General features: G+C 33.9%; 1 long non-coding RNA gene across 2 annotated transcripts in view; it reads right to left on the bottom strand.

Annotated features, from left to right (window-relative positions):
* Positions 1-5,635: 5,635 nt before the first annotated feature.
* LOC113493966 overlaps positions 5,636-26,364 on the bottom strand; it is a 38,472-nt gene continuing 17,743 nt past the window's right edge. For both annotated transcript variants that reach the window (XR_003400619.1, XR_003400618.1), the window contains 4 exons: positions 25,953-26,005; positions 25,622-25,705; positions 25,085-25,151; positions 5,636-5,778 (listed from right to left, as the gene is read on the bottom strand). This is a non-coding gene — a long non-coding RNA (uncharacterized LOC113493966). The remainder of the gene's footprint in view (positions 5,779-25,084; positions 25,152-25,621; positions 25,706-25,952; positions 26,006-26,364) is intronic.

The raw sequence follows: 26,364 nt of genomic DNA, 5'->3' as shown, positions 1-26,364 counted from the left end.
TCTTAATGTCTACCTACATATTTCGTCCCATCCTACCGTTAATTATAATAAGTAAGACAACAGTTGTAAAGTAACCCGTATTTGTCAATAAAAGATATGAAAGTTACTTACCTTCGTCGACGCGTATTGTCGGCTAGTCAGCGCGCGTCCCTAAGTTGCCGTTGTATGCCCTAGGCCGTGAAAACGATGGCGCCGCGACGTGGGAAGGGTTTTTCCAGGACTTGTTGGGTGTCTGGTAAATAATAAAGTAGAGCCACAACCTGTCGATAAAATACTCGTCAGGTAAGTTATTCACGTTATTGAAATTTAAACTAGTGTGGCGCTGACTATGAGACTATGACTCTTTGGTACGAATAGTGTTTCAATACTTAGCTACTAGAAGTTTTTATTATACGTAGCGACACAATAATACAATATATCAATACCGGGCGTTCTATATCTACCTATTCATAAGCTATTGAAACGAAAGCTTCCAACTATGTGTGAACCTAATTATGTATTTAAGGGTTTACGGCACCCTATCTTTCGGTGCCTAGGATTAGTTCCGTTTTGGCCTTTGCAGGGCATATGATATCTAACAACATGCATACCTACATATAGGTACATATAGGTATAACAATACGGCGACCAAACAGAAATTGTAGTAGAATAAAATCTAGTAAAGAAATTGATGATATAAAGTGTGCTTTAGTAAACAAACCTCAGGATATTAAAAGGAGTTATATTTTCTAAAGCTATTTTTGGCGACTACAGATCACGAGTCGTCTTCTTATTCAATCGTTAGAAACTTGGATTTAAAAATGACAGCTTAAAAAGTCCCCAACTTATTTAGCTGTTTAACATGAAGCTCGTTTATTTTTATTTGTTAGCAATAGAGTAGTACCTAGCTCTAATCTAATATTTAATTTTGTTAATTTATTCAAAGTAACTTTACACATTAATTTCTCCTGACTCGAGTATCCAAATAACACTTTTACGTTAAAGTAAAATATAATTGAACAGACTTCATTAACATGGAGGACACAAACAAGTATTTATTGACAAAGCTTTTCTGGAAAACTGAGGGCTGCAATAATGCGTTTTGTATCTAGCTAGCTACATGGATGTAGTGAGAAAATAGCCCGGTCTCTGATGTTCGGAGCGCGTCTGAAATTGGCTTTCATGTCCTCGGTAACTATCTACTCGTTGAGTGAAAGCTTTAGGCACCTATTTACGCAGATTTTACATTTTGCATATATGTCGGTTGGGTTGGGTGGGTGCTAACTTTAAACAACATAGGCTATCGAAACTACGCTTTTGACTTCTAAGTATGTCCGAAAAAATTGTTAAATACCTATCTACCTAATAAGGTAAGTATGTTTATGTACCTACCTACTTTAAAGGTAGATTTCGTGTGAATCTTTGTTCTTTGACCTTAATTAAGGGTTTTCCAAAATATACCAAAAAACTTAAAATTGTTGCTCAACATAAAATCTGAATTTGACTGTCCTAGTTTCTTTAACATTCCGCCTTCCTCTCTCTCGATTCAGATAATCCTCCGCGAATAGATCTCATTAAATATTAAGATGATGCTTGCTTTTTATTCTTGCTGTGCTTTTTGCTTAGTCGTCTAGTAGTAGTTTACACTGATCCCCCTTCACATGAGAAAAATAAAATTGCATCGACTTTTTTGGCATAAAAAATGTAACATTTCAATGGACTATAGATATTGCAAAACTGTTACCTACTTTTATAAGCAGCAATAGAAACCGGCCAAGCAGGATTCGAACTTGCGACCGACCCGAACCGACCGAACGGTCATCTATCAAACTTCGGACCGCACCAATAGTCGCTTAAACAGTATTTTAATTTTAACTTTACTGTTTAATATAATCCTTACTAATATTATAAATGTGAAAGTGTGCATGTTTGTAACTCAATCACGCAAAAACGGCTGAAGGGATTTGGATGAAATTTGGCGTGCACAAAGCCATTGACATGGAAAAGAACAGGGTATGTTTAATCCCGATTTTTGAAATAGTTCCCAAACGAAAATTTAAAAGGTGTGTAAAAACTATGAGATCACTATGGGGATGTATTTCCATAGAAACGGGGACTACAGAACGCTGTAAACTGAAGTCCACGCAGACGGAGTCGCGGGCAACAGCTAGTGTTTTATTAACTGAACTACCTCATCTGTGAATGTTTAAGTCTCTAGTGTTGCAAATTGCTGACAGACGGACGGTGGAACCTCTTTAATAAGCCTTGATAAGGTTCCGATTTTAGCCTTTGAATACGGAACCCTAAAACCCTATAAAAATAACTTATATTTAGAATAATTTGATTCCTACTTAATTCTACATTTGTGATCAGTAGAACACCCCTTCGTAGTTAATAATCGAAAGTATAAGAACTTGCAACAAAAAAAAATACAGGTACCTAATCACTACATTTTCTATCAAGTGACTATAATTTATATATTGTATCTTACTACATAAGCGTTACTCTGAACGTTACAACCGTCAGCTATTTGCTAAGAGAGTAATTAAGGCGATCGTCTATAGCAGGATTCTCTGTCACTTGCAATGCAAGTAATATCCTTTGAAGCTTCCATCTTTCGTAAGGCGATGATATCTAGAGACAAAGTAAATTACCTCTATATTTCTCGCGGAACTTTAATTTATTCAGATGTTTCGCATTTGTTATTAATATAAGGAAGGGAGTCTGAATATTCGAAATGATCTTTTGATGAAGTCTTTTAAGTCTCTTGCTAATGTACATTCTTTATGAATACACTATTCCTATAGGTTAGTTCAGTTTTCCTATCTCCTTAATTTTTTAGACCAGTATACATTGTGAATATAAAATGTTGTTTTAAAAGTAAACAGCCATTGTTACAAAAAAAAAACAGATGAAGAAGGTTTCAGCCCACCCACGAAAAGAATTATGTTGAAAAGTGCTTTGCCTACATATTTTTTTTGGCTTCACAAATATTTTGATCGTGTTTGTCAAGTGTTGTTTTCGACACGCCTTTTAAACTTTACCTACTTTCAAATTTCGTAACTTCTTCAAAGGCGAAGAGTTAAAAAAAAGCCCTATTTTTCTATAGGCGGAAAACTTTTTGACGAAAATGTTTTCCACCAATAGCGATTGAGTACCTAAATATAAACGACAAGTTGGGTAAGTGAAGCCAGTTCGTGGTGTAGGCCGGTGACGAAATACTATACTCAAATTTATTTCTTGCCAAAAATAAAACACAAATAATTCTAAGGTCTAGTCAGTTAGATGCAGAAGGCGGGTTTTGTGGCGCAAATTAATTGATTCAGTCCAGCAGTGAACCGCGTTACGTAGTAAAAGTTGATTGGTTGAATGATTAATACATACTTAATCTTTTTCATACCTTCTACATAATAACAAACCTCTTTTGATGTTATTGCCAATATTATGATGTGATAAGTGAGTTGTGATCGTCTTTTTATCACAACTACCTATATTATGATCTCATCAGAGTTTTTCGAGGACAGAACTAAAATATGAAACAATATGATATAAGTATGTACAAAAACCATTCAATTAAAATATGTTAAAATAAATAATATAAGAATAATGATTAAATTACAATATAAGTATAAATAAATTCAATAATATATATAATATGCATATATTCATATATGTGTATGCATTTATGTACACATATGTTATACATACATACATGTATGAGTGTGTGATGTGTATAATATACCTATTTATAAGATAAATAAAATAGTGTGTAAGATTTAGTGAGTAAGTAATTCTATAAGTAGGTACTGTAATTGTATTGCTGCGCCCTAACAGGGTATCATGTATGTACCTTTAAGTTTTATAACATCTGTATCCACTCATGATCGCAATAAATATTTGAAGTTTGAAGTTATTTTTATCTTCATATCTTGTTTATTAAAACCCGCAACTACATTCAAAGGATACAAAGACGAAAAATGTAGCGGAATTGATCCCTGTACTAAGAGATCCCTGTACCAAGAACATGAAGATACTCAATGTATGTGGTTAATTGAAAGACAGATGCAAGAACAATGGGTTGACTCATTAGCACTGACTGTTATATCACAAATTGGGATAACGACTTCATATAAAAAGTGAAACCTATTTAACTAGACGTAGTAGATTGCATTTATCGGAATAGTAATAAAATGTACACGACAATAAACTGTTTTAAAATATAAAGGGAGTTTTTGAGGGAGAATTTCTTCCTTAGGCTACCTACATAAAATATTACGACATCCCTAATTAAACCATGCTGTATGAGCTAACCAACGAGTTGAACTACTATTAGTTCAACTGAACAGCGGTTCAGCCTAAACCAAAATCCGAAAGTATTCAAAAAGCCTCGGTTTTAGTATGCCTTAAAATAATAAAACTTTAGAATTTGCATACACAATACATTCAGACACCGACTCTGACCCAAAGTGCACAACATGATGGTCCATTCCCTATCCTATCTATTTATATAGTTATAATTCAGTATTTTCTTAAATGAAGTGCCTCTATTCTTAAACGAAGTTACTTTGGTAAGTTATATTAAACTGTCTGTTCGTACTTATCATGTTTTATACTTACTTACTAGCTGTTGCCCGCGGCTTCGTCCGTGGTTAGAAGAAATTGCGACTATAACTTGAGATTTAAACTATCCTATCTCTCAAGTTGGATCGAACTGCACATGGTGTGCGAATTTTATTGTAATTGGTTAAGTGGTTTAGGAGTCCATTGAGGACAAACATTGTGACACCAGATTTATATGTATTAAGATGATACTTACGTTCAGTTTTTTCTTCTTGTTACAATCAGGAGTTATTTAATACGTTGCTTCATGTAGAACATGCAGTAAAGTAAATAAATTAGAAAATAAAGAAAACACTTTTCACTCTTTATAAAGTTTTGTTGATACCTATTAAAATATTGAAATTACTCGTCAGCGGTGTATGATCTAAAACTAACTATATTGTTATAAAAACTTTCGTAACACGGATTCATAATTATTTGAGTGCTATTTGTGATCCCGCTGCCGTGTCAGCTGATCATGATTAAAAGGATGGCAGTTGAGTCCAGCAGTAGTCAGACTATCACGATAAATATATGTGAGTAAATTATTAAATAAATTCATTGTAAAAAAATATATTTATAAATAATTTTTTTTTTTTGTTGGTAATGTTATTTCCAATTTATTACTTTTTGTTAAGTACCAATAAAAATCTTATCCAAAAAATATTCAGGTTCCTATCAACTTAATTTGTAAAATGCAATATATTTAATGACTGATAAAATGTTAATTTTAATGTAATACCTAGTTGATACTTAAGTTTTCTTTAAAGGTTAAGTCTTTTTTCTTCTTTTATACTAAAAGAATAATAATTAAAAGAAAAAGTTTACCTATGTAAGTTCTGAAATTTATTTGAAATTTAAACTACGTGTCTTGTTGTTTTAATTTTCCTTTAATTTATGAGTGTGTATTTACTTGTACGAGTATGATTGAAAGTTAGCAAGTGAAAAATCTTATTCAATCGAAATTTGTAGTTTTACTTGCAGAGTATAACCAGGAGTTTACTATTTTGGAACTGACAGGGGTGTCTAAGTGATAAGTACAAAAAAAAACCACGAATAACAATAACATAGATTTTATTAACAATCTTCAGTAAAAACATACAGATATTGCGTTTAAGTTTCAACAAAACAATCGTTATCTAAGACTTATGTATCATGTAGTCATTAATATTAATCCACCGTTGTCCAAGTGTGCCATACCTGAAATCATAGATAAATGTTAGTATATGAAGACTTTTTTGAAAAAAAAAGAAATAAATCTACACTTTTTGTCTTTTACTACGCTTATCGTAATAAATGGCAAAAAGTGTTGATTTGATGTATTAAACTTTTAATAGTAGAAATTTGAAACAGAAAACTTATACTAGTTATTTTAGTATAGACATCCGAAATGAATAGCTGACAGTCTTGAAGACCGTTGAAAATAGCACCAAAGAAGTCAACAAAGCTGGCTGTGATATGGTCCATAGCGGCAAGTCACACCCCCTTTGCTGGCTACTTTGGATGCGATCCGATGTCTTCGGTAAGTCCGTGCGGTCGCTCTAGCTGCGGCGGTCTCGCTGCTGTGAGCGCTCGGCGCTCATCAAAGCTGGCTGTGATATGGACACGGGAACGCACATGACAGCCACTTTGAGAGCGACGACACGCTCGCTCGCCGAGGCTCGCCGACTCACCACAGTCGAGTACCCGTCGCTGTGTCAGTCAGCCCAACTCGTCAAAAATGGCTGTGATATGAGTTGACTACATGGCACAACCATTTTTACGAATGGGCCGCTGACCCTTTGCCGGCGCGTGCTGGACCGTTGGCGTGATCTCCGTAAACCGACCACATCAAAGTGGCTGTGATATGATGACGGATACATTTCACCGCCGCTTTGACAGGCTAGGCCCGGGAAACTAGCGCTACCTACGAGCTGAATGCTGACGTTCGTCGGGAACCTTCGATGCCTTCGATGAGGCCTTGCTCATCAAAGCTGGCTGTGATAGCTTCGTTCTGACCTATAACAAACCGACTTTGATGGCAAGGCTCACATTCAATTTTGCTACCAATTTAAATCTTTTATTACAGTCTGAAAACCACATTGACAAAGATACTTTAAAATAAAATACACAGCATACAAAGTGAAAATAATTACATACAATAATAATAAGCCGATTACAGTTACTATAACTAACTAATTAAACATTCCTGTTCTGTTCATTGCTGTATTCATTGAGTGTGAAATATTAAATCGAAACGCATACAGCCATAAACGGAACAGTTAATTCATAAATACATTGTAAGAGTGCACATTACTGAAAACACAAAGGTAATATACAAAATACAATACAGAATTTGCAAATACAGAACAGCGATAGACATAGATAAATTGTAGCAGCGTATTGACCGATCGCAACGGAATCATTTGGAGTTTAATGAGTTAGACAGAGATGTGAAATATTTAGTTGCTTCGAATTATGTCGGTGGACCCCTAATAGGCGAGCATTAGTGAGGAACTAATACCGGTAATGAGATGAGATTGCACGAGTAACGAAATTAAGCGGCTGCCGAGCGGATAACCGCGACTGTACAGCCGATTAGCTGGCGGTCGGTATTCATTGTCATCTATGCACAAAGCGGTTTATTGTTTATTGGTTAATATATTATTATTATAATGCGTATTTTAATACAGTATTGATTATTGTTAAATATATTGCACTGATTTAAATTATGATATAAATTACCAGTTTTAAAAAGTTTTTTTTTCGCGAGCAGCTTCTTGTTTAAATGTAAGACAATATTATTTGCATATTTACAGTCGCGATTGAAACTTAAAGTTAAGTTAGGAACAGCAACTAAGTCCACAAAATATTTTATGGAATTTTCGTATAAATTAAAAACAATTTGATTAAGTATAATAAAAGTTTAAGTTGATGATGATATCACTTATGGCACAAATTTATTTTAAACAAACTATTTCTCTTTCCAATTGCAAATGAATTTATTTAAAATAAAATAAATGCTTAACATTTTAACACAAGTATGAAACCAGGTAAATTGAAAATATTTGAAAATTTTGAAGTAAATTGATGCACCGGGACTTTACAAACTTAGGAAACTATTTCGAAACAATATTGAATTCGGACTTAAAAATTTAAAAGGACTTTGAAGAATTTAGAAGTTATTTGCCTAGTCGAATTTCAATCACCAACTTACCTAAGTCCGTTAAAGTTAAAAACTGCAATAAAGTTACCGTAAAAATGAAAATTTTAAACTGTGACCTCCCGAATAAAATGATTTTATGAAACGAACGATGAAAATTAAAGGATGGTGTTAACAAAAATAACTTTTAAAAGGATATAGTCAGCAAATGTAGACTGCGTGAAAATATTTCGCGTAGCACTGCACCCCCGGCTACGTGCTTTCGGTTCAGCGTGTAGCGCCGCTCTGAGTCGACTGAAACCCGTTTCGTAGCTCGTAGCACTACCACCCGCTACGGCCTGCCCCTTTGCTGCGGCTCGCGCATGCGCAATACACCCGCTGCACACGAGCGTACATTCCCTATACTATTATCAACTTTAATTCCGATTACGGGGATTCGCTTGGTTCCGAGCCAGTTAATACTGACTTTGGGAACGGATTTTTTTGGCGTTCGTCTGTTGCACGACATCTCCCAATTATCGCTTAGTCTATCTTTCAGCGAAATAGCGAGGCTTTGAGTTAAGTGCGTGATTTACAATTCATTTAGTGCCTAACCGTATTAAAACTGCCGTTAGCTTATTGGGTATTCTAGTTCGCGGTTAGGAACGAGTTCTTTAGAAAAATATCTTCTAAACGATTTTAAATTTTTTATAGCCATTTTTTTAATTGCGTCGTAAATCATTTTACTCCGCAGTTTACAGAATAAGTTTCTCAACATTCAACAATCTAATTAAATTACCAAAGTATTGTTGTCAAAACATATGTTTGACTCAATAATAACACATGACATACATAGGTAAAAGGTATAAAAATATTCACCCTAAATCTCTGACTTTATCTCATCGACGATTTAATCGTCTTACTAATGAGTTCGTCTTACTACAAAAGATTTATTTCACTACATCTATGAAGCCTCTTTGACTTACGTTTACCACAACGTCGCGATCGCTATAACTAATACCCTAAAAGCTTCTAGTAAGTATATATTATATACCGCTGCCCTAAAGCTGTGCTGCATTGGAAACCAAGCATCTTAACCAATTAGCAGTCTGACTTTACTCTAAGTATGCTCTCAAAGTCATTATATAATGGAAAACGCACACATATAAACTGAGCGACTTCGAATTACTGGATATTGCTTCGTGAATGTTTTAGAGTAAATTAGATTATTTTTGGAGTAGTAGTGCAGTTTTACTATTATTCGAAATCTTAAGTAGTCTTATCTTCTTTCTCGTCAGTAAGCGTATATTTATATCGTTGAATGCAATGTCTTCGTATTTAAAATGCATCTGATTTCGTAGAATAAAAAATATGAACAAATATGGCGGTAGGTAGACCGTTCGCCTACCATGGATATCAACTCTCGATATTCTCAAGTATTACAAATGAGATCAGCGATTCATCATCTATACTTAGATGCATTTAATTACCAATGTGTATATTATGTATTATATTATATTAGGTATTGTGTCCTTCCATTAATTTGCTTCACATAAGACAACCTCTCCAATATTGCAATTATAACCAGCCATCCCAATTACAAACGATATTAATGTCGACAGCGCTATTACATTCACAGCAGGAAAACTAGGCCTATAGGTCCATCGATATGGCTTAATAATTAATATCCTCTAAGATAATAGAAGCCATGATTGAAATACTAATTACAGTGCCCATTGAGATGTAACATCGCAATTAGTTATCTATTACGGAACAATCAAGTTTGATGTCTACAATAATACGTCATTCGTGTTTGTATAATAGAGCAATGTATGTAAGGCTTCGGCTACATCCAGCCGCACTCTACTCGACTATAAATAGACGGCTCATTAAGGATACAGATGCTTCTATTGACGATAATACAGTGCAACAGATCTATGGCTTTCGTGACTGATGCCTTTGACGCGACAACGCCGATGCGGATTGAGGTGCATTGATTAGTCGGTTAATTTGCAGACACGAATAGGGAGGGACTCTACCACGTCTAAAATTACCACCGTTGCAATTGAGAAAGAGAGGATGCTATACGCCAGATAGTACGTCCTCTTGTCTCGCTTCCACAACTCCGAGTCTTATTTATAGAGTTGGTAGTTGGTGCCCAGGAATCATTAAGGTGTCTGTCAGGTTGCCATGTTGTAGAGTAACTTAGTGAGCGCATCGAGAACTGCGTGCAGAGCCCGCGATGAATACGTAATGCGGTGTGTCTTCCGCTTCCGACGTTGTGCGTCAGTAATGTCGAAACAATAGCGTTGCCTCACTTACAATACATCTTACAATGGTTATCATACAAACGATTGGAGGACGTAATTTGTGCGCATTTCAACTTTAGTAGAATTACTTCAATTATTTTCTACCCTTTGTACTAGTCACATACATTGTGAACTATAACTACCCGTATCATTTTTTAAGGCAAGAGTATTGCCTATCATATTTTCTTGAATAACATTTTAAAATCGAAACTAAACCGTAATACTTTAACTAAATTTGGCGGTTAACTTATATTTTTCAAGCCACATTGTCTTTTAAACAAATTTGAACACCTTAAGTAAATACTAATACACCAATTTATAGTCTTAAGATTATAATGAAAGGTCGTCGAACGTCTGCTGAGGAATTCGCGTCGCGCCAGGTTAAGATGAATCTATCCATAAATTAAATAATGCCTTGACTTTATTTAATGAACGTACCTAAGTAATGTAATTATGGCTGTAAGCGATGTCCGTTGCATTAACGTATAATGAGCGCTGCGTTGCTATTTTGTTTTGTTAAATTATTTTTTGGTGTGTGATGATTTTTAGTTTCTCAAATATACAGAAGTAGGTTTCCTTTCATAAGTCACTTGATACCAATTTGTTAGCGCTAAATGCATGTATGAACCCTTGTGCGAATTACGCAAACTCTAACGATGATCGAATCACTCTAAAATATTGAAGTGACGAGTCAGAGTCACGATGTTTATCGAAGAGAAATGTCCTTTTGAAACAATTGAGCATCGCGTTCACACATCGCCAATGAAGAAATAGTTCAAATGTGAAATGTAATTTGTCCAAAGTCTCGAAACCAGGTCAGCAAAGAAAAAACACGAATAGAACGTGGAAACTAACAACCATGTTAGATAAAAGTATTATAAAGCTTATGTAAGCAAATCAACTTTCCGATTCGTTCTGTGGTTTCACTTTGTTTGAGGTAGCTTTCCACTTAATCTCCCGCTATTTCCATTAACGGTAGATCGCAAAAACCATATTGTTTCATTGTAAAAAGCTAAAAATGAAACTAGGTTTTTCCGATATTAATTAAAAGAATATCTAGCATTGACATTTCACCGGACAGGTAACGTACGAGTTAATGGAAACTGTAATGGAAAATGTAAAAAGAATGTCGTTAACTATGAAATATGGTAAACGTCGCGAATGTTTACGAAGACAAGGTTCAAATTTTTTTATCTAATAAAATATTAAATAATGACATCTTTGAATCGTATTCAAGCATCGCTTCTGTGGTCACAAATAACATTAATTATTGCTTTGCAAACTAATTTGTCATGTTTGAGACACAATGGTATTCGATATTTCATTTCCATTGGTTGATATATATCAGAATTTCATCCTGATATTTCTGCAATACGTTTAATTGAATTATTGCAATGGTTGAAACTTAATACGTCGGATGTATTCATGCTTTTGCAATATCAAGGGAATTTTGTACCGGGTTAATTTATTTCCATTCAATTTAATACGATTGGCGAGTTGAGCTTTCGCGGGAAAAAAGGCCCTCAAAAAATGAAATGGTAAAATTTAATTTATATCTTGTTAAGTGGTTTCATGAGTGAATTGATTTGTATTAAGTATGTTTTTAAATGTGATTGATTAATTAATTGCTGGGCATTTATACTGATGGATGGATCAGGATAAGTAGATTTTAAATACAAGATGTTATAATGTACTTCGAAATGATAGTTTACTATATTAGTACGCACAGATGACAAAATTCAAACTTGAACATTTAGCAGTAACTGAATTTAACTTTCAGTTTCAAACTCATTTACTATGAATATATGACATACATGAACGAAACGTAACATACAAGTTATGAAATGAGAAACTAAAACACAGGATCTCGACAAGCCGGTACACGACTTTGATAAAGTCTGAGTGACATGTTAATTTAGTAAATGTAAAGAATTTCTCTCAGATACACAAACAGACTACATACGCTGCATTTTAGCTTCAATCCCATAATACTTCAAAGCACAAACAGCACTTTAGGTAATTTAAAAACGTATCTACGAGTACTATCTAGCTTTGCAACATTTCATCTCATTGCAGTTTGTTTTTTATTACTTTTGTTTATAAAAAACGCTTTTCGCAGTAAGGAATTTAATCCTTATGTCGCGGGGCTGTCACAAACAAACAAGTCTTGTCCTCGAAAGACTCTCAGACTCAGGACAAGCTTTCTTGGATCACACAAATGCTGATCCCGCGACACGATGCACACAGTGGGTTTGGTGTCCTCAACCACTCGGCTATCCTTGGTTTGTCATTTCACTTAAAGTTTATTTTTATTGGATGTATTGCTTTCGAAGTAAACACATTTAGATGATTACCAACAGAAAGACTTCGCAATAAGCTCTGATTTTCAAAAGGCCATCGAGAAAATGATTTTATATTTATTTTCTTACATCTATATAATGTTATTGCAGTTCCTTTCAATTGCATGGAGCTGCTCCAGGTACATTTAGTTTTCAAGAAAAATAATAATCCATTTCCAAGGTTTCTTGTTTACTTCGATCAAATAATTGTTAACTAGTTGAAAGAGAAACTGTGTTTGTAATATGGCAGCAATTTGATCTATGGAATGTTTTTCTTACACTTTTGTATTTTTTCATTTGTTCTTCAAGAAAACTTATTGATTATCAAAAATGAAACTAAACGAAAAAGTTAGAAAGACTTAAATACGAGTATATCTTCTTCTAATATATAAAATTCCCGTGTCACGATGATAGTTACCGTACTCCTCCGAAACGGCCAAATTTTATATGCGTTTTCAGTAGGTCTGAGAATCGACTAACAGCTATTGTTCATAGCCCTAAGTGTTAAGGGCTGCACACACTAAAAAAAAATATTTTATTTTTTGGAGGAAATTGTTTGTTTATTTTTTTTATAATATGGCATTAAAAATACATACAACTAGAAAAAAAAATATTCGCTTTTGCTGGGTCAGCTAGTTTGAATATGGAAACGAATGCATGTATGTATGTCTTTGTAGAGATAAGTTACGAAAATTCTATGTATCCAGAATTTTATATGACCGAGGTCTCCTCATCCGTCGTTCAGGGTATAAATTGACCTCGCAAGTAAAGTTCGTTCCCGATGAACCGCAATACAACTCAAACAGGATATTATTTGTTATACATTTCCGTCGTCGTATTGAACGCATAATCTAAGCTGTATGAACGGAATATGTAAGATTGATTCACTTTAAACAAGACTTATTCGAATAATAAAGAGAATCGCGAAGTAAAATATATTTGTTCAAACGTATGCAACGTATGATATCGTTATGATATCATATCTAGGGGGGATATCATCAACTCTTTATATAAAATGTTGTTTTTGTTGAAGTTTTTCTTTCTCACCCACAAGCGCAAGGTGGTATTCCGCCTGGATTCTTGATATCAAATGACACTTATCACACGCGTGGCGTGATTGCGTTTCAAACGATAAGTATGTAAGTGTTTTTCAATTGTTTAGAGCCCCAAACAATTAGTTAAATGATTAAAAAAATATATTTTCTTACGTCGCGTCCTTACTATTTGATTGTTTTTATTGTGACAGGGATGAATAATGTTAAGCATGTAATTATAGAAGTTTCGTTTCGTAATGTTTGAGTACGTTATACTGTTCCAAATTATTTATTAGTAGCAATAAATTGTTACCTGCTCAAAGGACCTCGAATTCTGAAGTCCACCTACTCTCAACATTTTCAGTGATAATTTAGAATTAACTGATTCTCAGAAGTTTCACGAACACAATAAAATATTGTTTACTCTCCATATAGTCTTCTTGCACCTATATTTATTACACACACGATAAAGCTTTACATCAAAATGACATGAAAATACTATTTCACCGAAACAAAATCACATTCGCCATTAATTATGTGAACTGACATATTGTTATTAACGTTCCCGAATATTATTACTTGGTAAGCTTTCGTAATTTGACAATTAACGCGATTGTGGTGTCACACCCTATAACCAATGAGCTAATAAATTTTCCAACTGATGTATTAATTAATGTGCTGACAAATCATTTCATTTTGTCGCTTTGGTATCATTCGTCGATTATCAAATGTTGTTCTAGCGGTAATGCCGTTGACGTTAAATGTTAAAAGTATGGATGGATTTTGAATTTAGAACAATGATGCGGATACTCTTTCGAGAGCATCGGTTCTGTTATAGTATAGAGATAAATATTCTTAATTTGAATTAGATTTAAACGAGGTTCTTAATCAAGGATTCCTAATTTGAATTTAGATTTACACAAGATTCTTAACGGTCATCCGATGAAACAATGTAAGGACGTCATTTTTTGCTTTTGAAACCATTAACGATCATTTGATAACTGACCAAGTATGGAGTAATTTAAATCGGTTAGTGACCTTAGTGCGTCGTGAAGAGGCATCAAGTGTTTATAATGATCAATTTCCTCCGTCGAGCGACACGCTTTCGGCTCTCACTGGACAATTGCAACTGCATATGTATGACGGGCACGAACATGCTGGGGTTATTGATACTATATGTCTATGCTAGGGCTGTCAATATTTTGACGGTAAAATATTAAAATACGTTGTATTTTTAGAAGAGGAGATACTGTATAAAATAATTTGTGACTTAATTTGAGACATTAAATCATATAAAAATGAAATAATACCTATGTACGATGAACAACTTAATCCCTTTCGATTATCATATCCATATGAAAATTCTATTCTTCGCAGCGCATGAACTATTCACCTATTCAGGTACTATAAGGAACGAATTATTTAAGGAATTATCTACTGACAACTCAGTTTAAACGGCCATACAAAATTGATTAGGCAGAGTGTAAATACAAAAAAAACAATTAAGTATTGGTTGGCAGCCCTATCGTTGAGGATAGTCTTAAGCCATCTATCGTATGCAGAACGCCGATGTCAGTTCTCGGATCTATTTATATATAGTTTGCTACAGGTTTCCATGTAGCTTCTGTGTGACATTTGCAAGTACCATACAATTAACTGCACGGTTACGTGACCACTGTTTTTATGTATGCTGAGCCTAACAGAGTCAACACTTCGTAATTGTAACAATAATTTTTAGTTGCTTGCTTTTGATTGAGGAGTTCGCACTACACGTGGAGTTTCAAACATGAATTGAACTTAATGTAAGAAAGTTCTTATTCTTTTATGTACTTCCTCAAATCGAACTTTAGCAAAAGTATCGAAACCAAAAAAACATTAAGTTTAAACTCTTTCGCAATGTAAAATTATTGAGGAAAATACGGCCTCAGTCTATAAATATTTCAAGAGTTTCCAAAATCGATATTGGAACAAGTGTGACAGAAAGTAAAATACCGGTGAAGGCACCTTAAATACCGAACACCACATTCCTTTAATATCCCTTTACTTTATAAATTTATAATTTTTTCAAGAACCTAAAAATATAATGAGGCATTTAAAAATTAAAATTTTCTGTCTTAATCAGTAAAAAGGTCGTTAACGAAAGAATGTGATAAAATATTTTATTAATCTTTTTATTTCATAGAAGAGTAAAATTCTTAGAATTGTCTCTTCTATTAAGTAGTTTTTTTGACCTCCTTTTACTTGAGTAAAAAATTAAAGGTAATGAAATTATTTCCGTTAAAAATGTTGCTTCGGAAAATCCCTATAACAATAAAAAAGAAATGGCAATAAAATATTGGTCGAATCTCTGGTTTTTACTCTATTGACATTTGTAAAAAAATGTCGGAACAAACATTTCATACAAATTTGAAAAACAAGCCCATTGTGTACATATCGCATTGTTTGTGCAATACATTCAATCACCAATCCATCTAAAAATACAGACAGGAAAATAGATTTTTAGGATTCCGTTCGCGAAGGTAAAAACGAAACCCTGTTACTACGGCTGTGCTGTCTGTCCGCCTGTCTGTCACCAGACTCTAACTTATGACATCGTGATAGCTAGACAGCTGAAAATTTCACAGATGATATATTTTTGCTGCCGCTATAAAACCAGATAAGATAATAAAAATCGCGTTGACGGATACATTGTTGATCCATCTGTTTTTTCTTTAGCCTTTTTATTCCTAAACTTCAGTGCTGCAAGTCCGACTCGCGCTTGACTTGATTTTAGATGATTGGACCCGCAAAAACATATAGAATTCTGCGGATAGCAACCGTAACTATGGTTACGGTTTGGTTGCAAAGATTGAATGTGCATAGAGATGCAACTGGCACAAACAACATGCGGCATGATTGCTACTTCCTTTGCCGCGGGTCGATGTAACTAAGCAAAAGAAGCCGCGCGGGCACCATGTCATCACGGAGGTCCACTTACTGAACAATGAAGTACTATTCACTTGCACACACGAGGGGTCAACTTTAAATGAATTAACGGAGAAAATGCTATTGACATTGACATCTTTGCTTGTGCGTTTATATGTAAACATTTTAGTCACTATTATCTGACGATCTTCATATGTAGGTTGTTTAAAAATATTATAACAGTTTCGAAATAGTATTTTTAAGGTGAAATTGATAACAAATCTTAGAGTAGTCAACAATGTCTTATAGATATAGGTATATATTGTTTCCAATGTGAACATAATATATTCATATTACTGTATTAGGTTAAAGTTACAGAAGCTGCTATACTAGAATTTATAAGTTCGACGTTAACTTGAAACCACTTATGGTGACCTAGTGGCGTTCGATACAGCATTATATCATGTAGCATCATGTACGTACTACAGTTACGAATATGGACTTAGATCATTCGAAAATGTATGCACCGAAGCATTTACTGTACCATAATTCCTAGGACTGATAACAAGCTAGAAATGTACATTGAATTTTGATTCACATGCGTATTTCAAAATTCTGCATAATCCCTCAAATGTAACCGAATTTCGGAAATGATAATTACTTCTGTTTGCGCTACAGGCGGCTTTTGCGAAACTGTAATTATGCGGTCTTCAATTAATAAAGGTAAATGTTCGCTGCCTGAAATTATCTTACATTTTGGACCGTTTATTAGTAACTAAAAACTATGCTATGCAAAGTCCGAACTATCAGATGGAACAGGTCTTCACAGAAATGCTGTTTCAATTAGTGAAAACATTTCATTACTCGTTCTACGATGTTCGCGAACTGCGATCCTAACGAAAGCAAGGAAAGTTGTGCTGCACCGGTTGTTAATTCATTTATAAAGCCTTATCTTCCACGTGGATCTAATTAGCAGCGCACCGAGGTAGTAATGAACCTAATTCATTAGGTATTATTATAGCGCTCACGACCGCGTAATATTTAAATAATCTTCGTCTTGAATATCGTAAACAATGAGTAACACGATGATCTAATTAACTGCTGTAATAGATTTCGTATATAAAAAATTTTGACGGCTTAAAGACGCGTTTTAATGTTTTTTTTTACAAGTTTTAGGTACCTAGATGTAGAGTGTTTTGGTAGAGACTGCCGTAAAGATGTAATAATAATTGGCCGAAAAGAAAATTGTCTTTAGAAGATATTGGAATATTCGAACACGTACTATTACGTTCAAAGTAAATTAGAATAAAACACTTAACGAAACCAAAGCCATAAAGCCAAAAGAAAGAAAAACTAAATGAATTCTCCCTAGTGACTAGTGACCAGTGCGTCGTGAAAAGCCTTTACTCTATTCACACCAGAGTGGTTTAATCCTTTACCAGTTTCATACATGTGAATGTGAATGAAAAAGAAAATAAAAGGCATGTTTGATCCAGTAAAATTTAATGGAGTCGCGCGAAGCATTGACTTCTTGTTTTATAATACTCAAAGCTAATCCATTAAGCCACAGCTAATCTAATTTTAATTAGCTCGTAGTGGCAATTAGTATGCATCGTGACAGAAACTAAAAATATAATATAGAATAGAAGCTAAATATACACTATTATTTTACAGAAAAATCTGTGACGTTGTGAAAATTAGACCTGCATTTTAAAGAGATTCATTCTATCTCAAAATGGATTCTGCCATGCAGACTTAGTGTCATTCGAAAATAAATTTTAATGCATTCTAAAAATGAACTTAGAATCGCACGAGACAGAAATTGTCGCAATGTTATAAGCCAATTATTTTTAAGTGGAAAATCACTTCGGTTGAAACTGCAAATAATACAGTTCTAGAATAGAGAAAGTATTTTTATTGAAATGTATTTTAGATATCCTTTCATAGCACCTACGCAGCATCCTGTCCATTGTCAGTTGTTTATTTTCTCTTTAATATTAGATTTTGTTCAGGGATTAATGAGTCAACTAACAACCCACGTGTTGAACTTTATTATTGAAGAAAATATAGAAATACAATGTCGATGTTATTGCAATGTGTTTATTGCAATGTTATTGCAAATAAATAAAAATCTAATTAATAATGATTTGAGTGTATTAGTTTGCGTTAACGAGCTCTCTTAGTGTATAAAACTCAAACCTCTTTAATATCTAAAGAGGTCGTTATTAAGCAGTCGATAAACAGGCAACTAATATTTTATTTGCTTTTCAATTTATTAAGAAAAATATTTTATAATTTAATAAATTGTATTCAAGAATCTTTTGCCCTAAGTACACTTCGATATTCTAAATCATATTATTTGCGAATCGTATGTGGATTGATTGGCACCTGAAGCCGTCTAGACATTTTATTGATGGTACTCAAAGGGGCAGAAAATCATATGTTAGGAACTTATTTTCGCAATAACGAGACGCGTGGGAGCTGCGTCAAGTGTTTATAAATAACGAACAAAACCAACTAGCGAATAGAAAAAAGTAGTCGACTTAGTGTTACTATTTTTATCTAAATAATACCTTTGTAAGCCCTGACATTTAAGCTCATGTTTTACGAACAAAAAAAAATGTTTATTAAGAGAGAACAATTCTGAAGCGACTCTTTGTATCTAAACTCCTAAATCGCTTTTCACGAGTTTCTTCCAAAGTACTACAGAGCAAGAGTAGGTTTAACATTTTCAGAGGCTTCCTTCATCAACACGGGCAGAAAGCGAAAGTTAATGAAACAAATGCAAAGTATTTGAATCGAGGTAAACAAACAATCAAAACAAAGTAAGCTCGAATCACAACTGTAACTGTTGTGTTTGTTTAGCGTGACAAGGTTGTAAAATACTCGTAAGGTCAATGACAACAGCCGCATGTGATTGTAGAGTGAATGAAAACTGCAAACGAAACGAGTGTTTATTGTTTACAATGTTCTCATGAGTCATAGCTTTATATGCGGTATTGTGTCTGCACTTTAATACCTAATATTAACGAGTTGAAAATTATTTTTACCTTTATTTCGTTGGTTGTGAATGAGGAACGGCGGAAAGTGAGGGTTTTCTGCAACGGTTCATGTTATTGCGTGTGTGGTAGAGAGTGATAATCACGGTTAACTTTAAGACATGATGGACGTTATTGAAGAATGTAAATACTTCTAATTACTACATCTATATATTTTACTAGTTTACTAGTTTCGAACGAAAAATAAGTCCTTTATCATGGGCTAAGAGGCTAGCAAGTTTGTGATTTTGTATTTGAAAAGGAAGAAAACAACATGTCGCTTCCGCGGTCAACCTGTCCGAAATTCGAAACCACGCACTATTAGGACAATCATGTTGCTTGTTAAATGATCACTCTCCTTATAAACAGAACGCGATGGCCGATAATTACGTCAATGTTTCCAAAACATGAGTAAATCTTTCCTTCCCGGAATTACGTGTTTACTATCATACGAGAAAATAACCTAATTCTATTATTCCGAGTTATTACCAAACAGTAACAACGTTCATGGAGTTCTGAGAAAAAAGTATCTCTATATATAGATGTGGTGAGACGTTTTATCGCTAATTAGCGTTGCCCCGTATCGTCACAAATGATACAAATAAGTGAAACATTATACTGTAAACAACTCAGCCGTAACCCATGAAAGGACGTGTAATTACGCATTGTCTTTGTATGAGATATTTTTATCTACTGGTAATAATGTTGTTTGTTTTTGTTTTCCAGATATGAATATTCTTTTAGTAGTAATACTATAATGAGGTAAAAGAACTTAGATCGAAAAGGTTGTCTGATTTAGGTATTGTATAATCCAAATCGTTATTGCAATTACTGTTTCACGTATTTATATCACTTTTTTGTTCTGATTGATTATACATTATTATATTGATGCATACAGGCTGACATTCAACACCATTAGGATTCACATTTATATAGGGGTTCAATGCTTGATCTGAACTCGGCGATAGGGATTACGTTGCCATGCCAACGCCAACCGCGGTACCGTACGCTAAAGGGATGCGTATCATAGGTTAATAGTCGCTATTAATCTCCAGCTACGGTTGATATGTGTTGCTGGGCCCTGCACTCACGTGTTGAACTCAGATCGTTAATCTGTTTGATAACTGGCAAGCTATAGGTGTATGGTTAGGGGAGGCAGTCACTACAGAGTTAAGCTTATTAACGAAACGGCGGAATGGAAACGCTGAAAGCGATACGGCATTATTTTTAAATGTTTTTATTGGTATGTAACTGACCAGTTATTTTCCTATTGCACTTACGCATTTTTTTTTTAATTTAACATTGTCTAAACCTAAACTATTTTTTTCTAAAGGCTAATGATTGTTAAAATGTTCCGCATTATATAGGTTGCATCGTAAATGGAGCTTTATAAGCAAAAGCTTAAGACAGTGTAAAAAATTATTTAACAATTTCTCTTTAATTCTCATCTAAACAAACTAGTGTTTGCATAAAATATGTATGTAAGTAATTACAACGAGCAAGGCTTAGTGCATTTAAATAATTTTACGTTCTTTGATACCGTCGTCTATTGAGGGGCGGTTTTCATGGAAAGTTTCAGCGCACCTGATAACGTAGCGAATGCAAACTGAAATGTTTACCAACGTTGCAAATTGCTCTCTCTGTGTATCTCTTATATTTCCTCGTCTAAATGCGTTCCTAGGAAGCAGGTAATAAATGTAAAACTCATCAAATGAAGTGAGTGGATATTGAGTTACATTTGTGATAATTCGAGTTGTATGAAATATATACAGTTGAATTATTTCTGTTTTGAATAAAACCTTTTTGATTTAATATTCAACTTAATTTGCTAAAATTTGTTTTGGTTATAAGTTTACTGTAGTATAAGTACAATCATTGTAATTGAATTTTGAGTACCACCATAGACACTTACTCATCAGTATAATTTGTCACAATTTATATCCGCAGATTTTAGATTTTCATCGTAAAATCTGAATTATTAGTTAAGAAGCATCTTTCCTCTTTCGTAGGTACAAAAATGTTTCTGCATAAAAATAAACACTTCAGAAAATGTAACCAGACAGTTCGTTATAAAAAATTCACGGTGCCGAACTAGCTTGGTAGTCTGCTTTAAACTTCACAAGTTCCGAATGACTGTGTACACGTTGACAGTAAAAATAATTAATTAATATCGTCGACGACGTCGTCGAGTTATGAAAGAAACTGTTGCGAGTTCGCGAACACTTTACATAAGTTAACAGACTGAAGCTGTACTAATACTAGAAAAGTTTACAGGCTGAAGTCGAGAGTTGCTTAATTACGTATACGTGGAAGTGTGTTCATGTATCATGTTACATTTGTCTACTAGGACAGGTAGGGTATTGCGGCAAATTGAATAGCCAATATCGAATATTTCCTAAAAGGGCTGCAACGCTTTGAAATAGATTTTTGCATTTTTGTGCCTTTTACGGTCATACCCTGACTTTGACATCTCTACAAAGCCTTTCGGCGAAGCCCGGCTTTATTTTAGACTGAGCTTCGAAATATATTGTGTACCGCTTCTGTGCGTGAAATTCCGAAAAAAGTGCTCTATAGTTCATAAAGGATTGAAAACTCTTTGTCTGACAGCAGTTAGGAATGCTATTGAACCAACGTCGGATTATTAAATATCATTTTTAGAGTTTTTCGTACATAGATATTGATCTTATTTTATCAACATATATTAATGTTCTCTAAAAGTGAAATATTGTGTCACCCCCGCGTGTATTGTGTACCGAAAATGAATGTTATATTTTAGCAGCCTATTGTTTCGGGAATACAAAGGCCTGATCCTATTCTTGGAACGGGTCTATGGTTACCTGTCCCTTTAGTTGGTGACAATGGATGGTTAGACGTCAATACCAATTTCTCTAATAGATAAATTACACCAAAAAAGTGATGGGTAAACTTACGACGCGGGTGTGACTGTCTTGCTTGCCGACAGTTGCTAAGTAACTAATGATTATGCTGAAACTTATCTTCGTGGACAGTGGGTAGTTGTGATAAATATGTAAAACAAAAGATGAATTGTTTTTCTTGTTATTGCATTTTAAGTTTAATTATTTTATTATATCAAATGTAAATGTTTTAAAAAGCCAGCCGTTTTTATACTTTTATTTTATTAACAAAAATATTAACATGTTTTTTGTTAGCTGTTTTACGAATATAAATCCCGTATGCAATAAAAAATTGTGAATACATTTTATTTCGTTTACCGCGAAAAATCAGGTTCACCTGTTGCAAAACATTTTTTTTTAACTGTCACCGAAATCAATTCTTATACAAATACGGCTTCAAAAATTTACGATGGTTTTTAAATCTAACCATATTTCCCAAATGGAAATCCGGTGTCCGCGACTTTTTTTGCATAACCTTCGACGCACAGTGCACACTGAGCTCTATGCAAAATTGAAACTGTATGTATTCTTTTTTCTAGTTTTATTTGAACAATAGACGTTTTCATTTTTATTGATAGTCTAATCGGATTAGGATTTTTTATTCAATTTTTGTTTCGACGAGTGTTGTTCATTTGGAATTGATAACTGAAAATGATAGTCTGTTATTTTTTTATTTGTCGGTTGGAAATTAAAATATAAAATCGTTGTTCGGCGTGTATCGATACATTACGGACGTGTTATCGCAACACTAGTATTTTATATACATAATATAGTTGCTTTGATACAGTTTTAAAGCGATTACGAATAGAATATGCGTATATTACGAGCAAGACCTACGCAGTCGAAGCAACAAAATATTAAAATAAAAATTAAGCACGATTCAAGCGTGTGCAAATATAATGTAGGTACGATTGTTTACTATTCTACAGGAATGAATGACTTAGTATACATCACAGTAAGATTTTCTATTGGATTAATACGCTATACGCGTGTAAATACATTTCTCATTTACTTCTGAACTACACAAAAATACCTACATAACATGTCATGACTAATCTACGTGTGGATGTACAAAACTAAAAAGTGTACATTACTTGATAATAAAATGAAATTAAATCGAAATTAATGAATAAATGTTATGGAAGGCAGACTGATTTAGATTCGTAGCGATCGTCAACATTCACATACTTACCGGAGACATGATTACAGACTAAGATATAAAATAAAATATATCGAAGACGTCTTCTTGACAGTTGTCTTGGTTGTCTCGTAGCGAGAAGAATGATGCTCAATCCGCATGAAAGACAAGGTAGTGAGAATTTGTGATGTCCTGGACATCTCACTACCCCTGTCTTTCACACAGCAGAGAGCAAGACCGCAGAGCGACGACTGGGGCTAAAGCTATAGGAGGCAGAAGCGCAACTCTGCATACTCAGCGCGACCCTCAACAAACTTCACTCAGAGTAGCATCGTCTTTTGTTTCACTAACCACTCAATACAGCCGAAAGTCTTAGTGGCATCGTCATAATGACACACCCCAGTCTTTGAAACGTACAGTAAAGTAAATAACATGCTGTTAAAGTCAAATTACTGTAATTATACAATCGCTTCGATGCAAAGTTGCACCTCGACCGCAAGGAATAACACACACACAATTTCTGTTATAAACGAGTTCAAATATATCATTACACGTTGTTTAACAATTTTGTTGGCTTTTGTAAGTCACTAGTCATGCTCGAAAAGTTTTGAAATTGCTTATTACTCAAAAATGTCGGATATGAAATAAGCGGCGGTTTGATGAGACGATTCAATTTACAGTTTTTGACGTTAGAGTATCTACTGTGCTAAAGGTTTGCAGGTTAGATATACAGGTTAGGTTACCTAGTTATATGCATATTTAAAATTGTGTACTAATTTTACTACCAGATAAATAAGCCCGTGAAAAATAACCTTATTTAAAATTTGAAATCCAATTTTTCCCTTCTGTTTTTGTTTTCTTGATTAAAATATTTATTCCCGACACAAATGAAATGATTCACTGTTAACCTTTATATTTGACATTGAAATATTGCAAATCAACAAAAGTACGGAGTTCAAAGTAATTAATATGTTTTAAATTAACTGAAGTAAAAGTTGAAATAACCATTTCGAAAGTGCAACCATTTTTGGGTCAATTTTAATTACGTGTCTACGAGCAGAACAATGTTCTGACCCAAATACAAAGAGGATTAATCATTTTTATGTCAAAGGAGTAAAGTGTATTCAAATAAATATTAAAATCGGCCTTAACACTTCGTTATATATCCGTAACGAATGATTGTTAATAACGTGCTTCAATTTATAAAACAAAATGTTTAGCACACCTGCAATTTTGAAATACCGTCTAATATTGAAAATAATTTTAATATTTTATGGAACTACTCTAATCACTTTTATATTTTCTTACACCTGCGTTATTTAAAATACTATCTGTTTAACACTGGTCGGTTATCAAAACTAACCTAGAATATTGAACTTGACGATGCAATTCGAACTAATGCCATTGACGTACGATAACAACATGATAACGTCTAACAATGAATGAAAATATTGTAAGTGACGTTTATTAATACACAAGCGAATGACATTCATGGATGGAACTCGTTTAATTAATCAGCTATCAATAGACATTTAGATACGTCAGTTCGACACATGATAGTGACATTACAAGATCATATCGCTGGTGCTAAATTCGCTAGCGTCATGATAGGTGGGATATAACACAATAGAAATAAAACAAAGGGTAATGATATATGGGTATTGCATGAAAGAAAAAGTGATTTTCCTCTCATTAGAGTGTGACCTACCTGTTTGTATCCCCGCGTCTTAGGTCTGCTCCACGGCTTGTTGACGGCAGCAGCTCCATAAGGCAGGCTGTCAAATGTACCACAAAACCATTCTAATAATTCTTTACACAACTGTTTTTCGCGAGCTTATTGAAGTGTGTTACAAATGAACGCGATGGGAAGTCAAAAGGAGTTGAACGTTAAAATTTCATATTTTAATCATTAATTAATTATTATTTAAAAATTATTCGTTACTTTCATCTGTTAGTATTTTTTTGGTAGCATAAGATTGTTTACTCATAAATCCTTTTTTGTAAATGAAGTTCAAAGTAATTACACAATTTATATAGCATACACCGTGAACACTCCGTGATCTCAGCCTTCCCATGGCGGTTCACATGCAACCTACACTTCATTCATAATTCGCGAGGAACACTGCAAAAAGTCGCTTTCGCACATAAATAAGTCGCTGTGATGAAACATCGCTGAGCAATAATTACCTTAAATATACTTAGTAAACTAAACGTAAAGAAAAAACAAGAAGAAATTGACATTTACCTGTTTATCTTTAGTTCATCTTTTCAATCGTCGACCGAAGCTCACGAAGTTATATCTTCATGTTGACAAAAGACTGCGTTCAATCTGTAACAACAGAAAATAGTTGTTAGATCCCAATTGTAGACTGACTTACAGATTGTTAACATTCATAACAATTAAACATAATTGCGGAGCAGTGGCACAGCGTAATTACAATAATAAACAATAGCTAACCTGTTCACAGGTTTTATACACGAGCAGTATATAAATTCGCATGTGGCAAATAAAACGTAACAATCAACTATAATAACTAACTACTTTTCTACGTAATACGTGTATTATTAAAACTTACCAAGTCTAGTCTCTGCTCAGCTCACTGGTCTTCTGGAAGTCACGAGTCCATATCTGCACAAAAAAAACGAGCAATTAAAAAAAAGTTTTTTTTAGCCAATTTTAAATGTACATCTGTTTCAAACTTTCAGTTTCACGGACATTGTGTTCGTAAAATGCAACAGTTTCGAATTTTATTGGGAAACCTATTTTCAAATATTCGTGTTCACTAAATGGTGTCGGCGTTCGAACGATTCAAATAAAAACTTTAGAAAAACTGTTCTGAATTTGAGCAATAAAATCTGTTCAAACTTCACGTTGCCTAACGTGATATTTTCCGAAAACGTCCCACCTAACCTTGAATATAATCTCAATCTCAAAAACAATTGGATTAAAATTTATTCGTTACCAACAGAATAATAAGTACGGAAACA

The sequence above is a fragment of the Trichoplusia ni genome, chromosome 5 (assembly GCF_003590095.1).
Source record: "Trichoplusia ni isolate ovarian cell line Hi5 chromosome 5, tn1, whole genome shotgun sequence".
NCBI lineage: Eukaryota > Metazoa > Arthropoda > Insecta > Lepidoptera > Noctuidae > Trichoplusia > Trichoplusia ni.
This window is presented reverse-complemented; position numbering and strand designations above follow the sequence as displayed.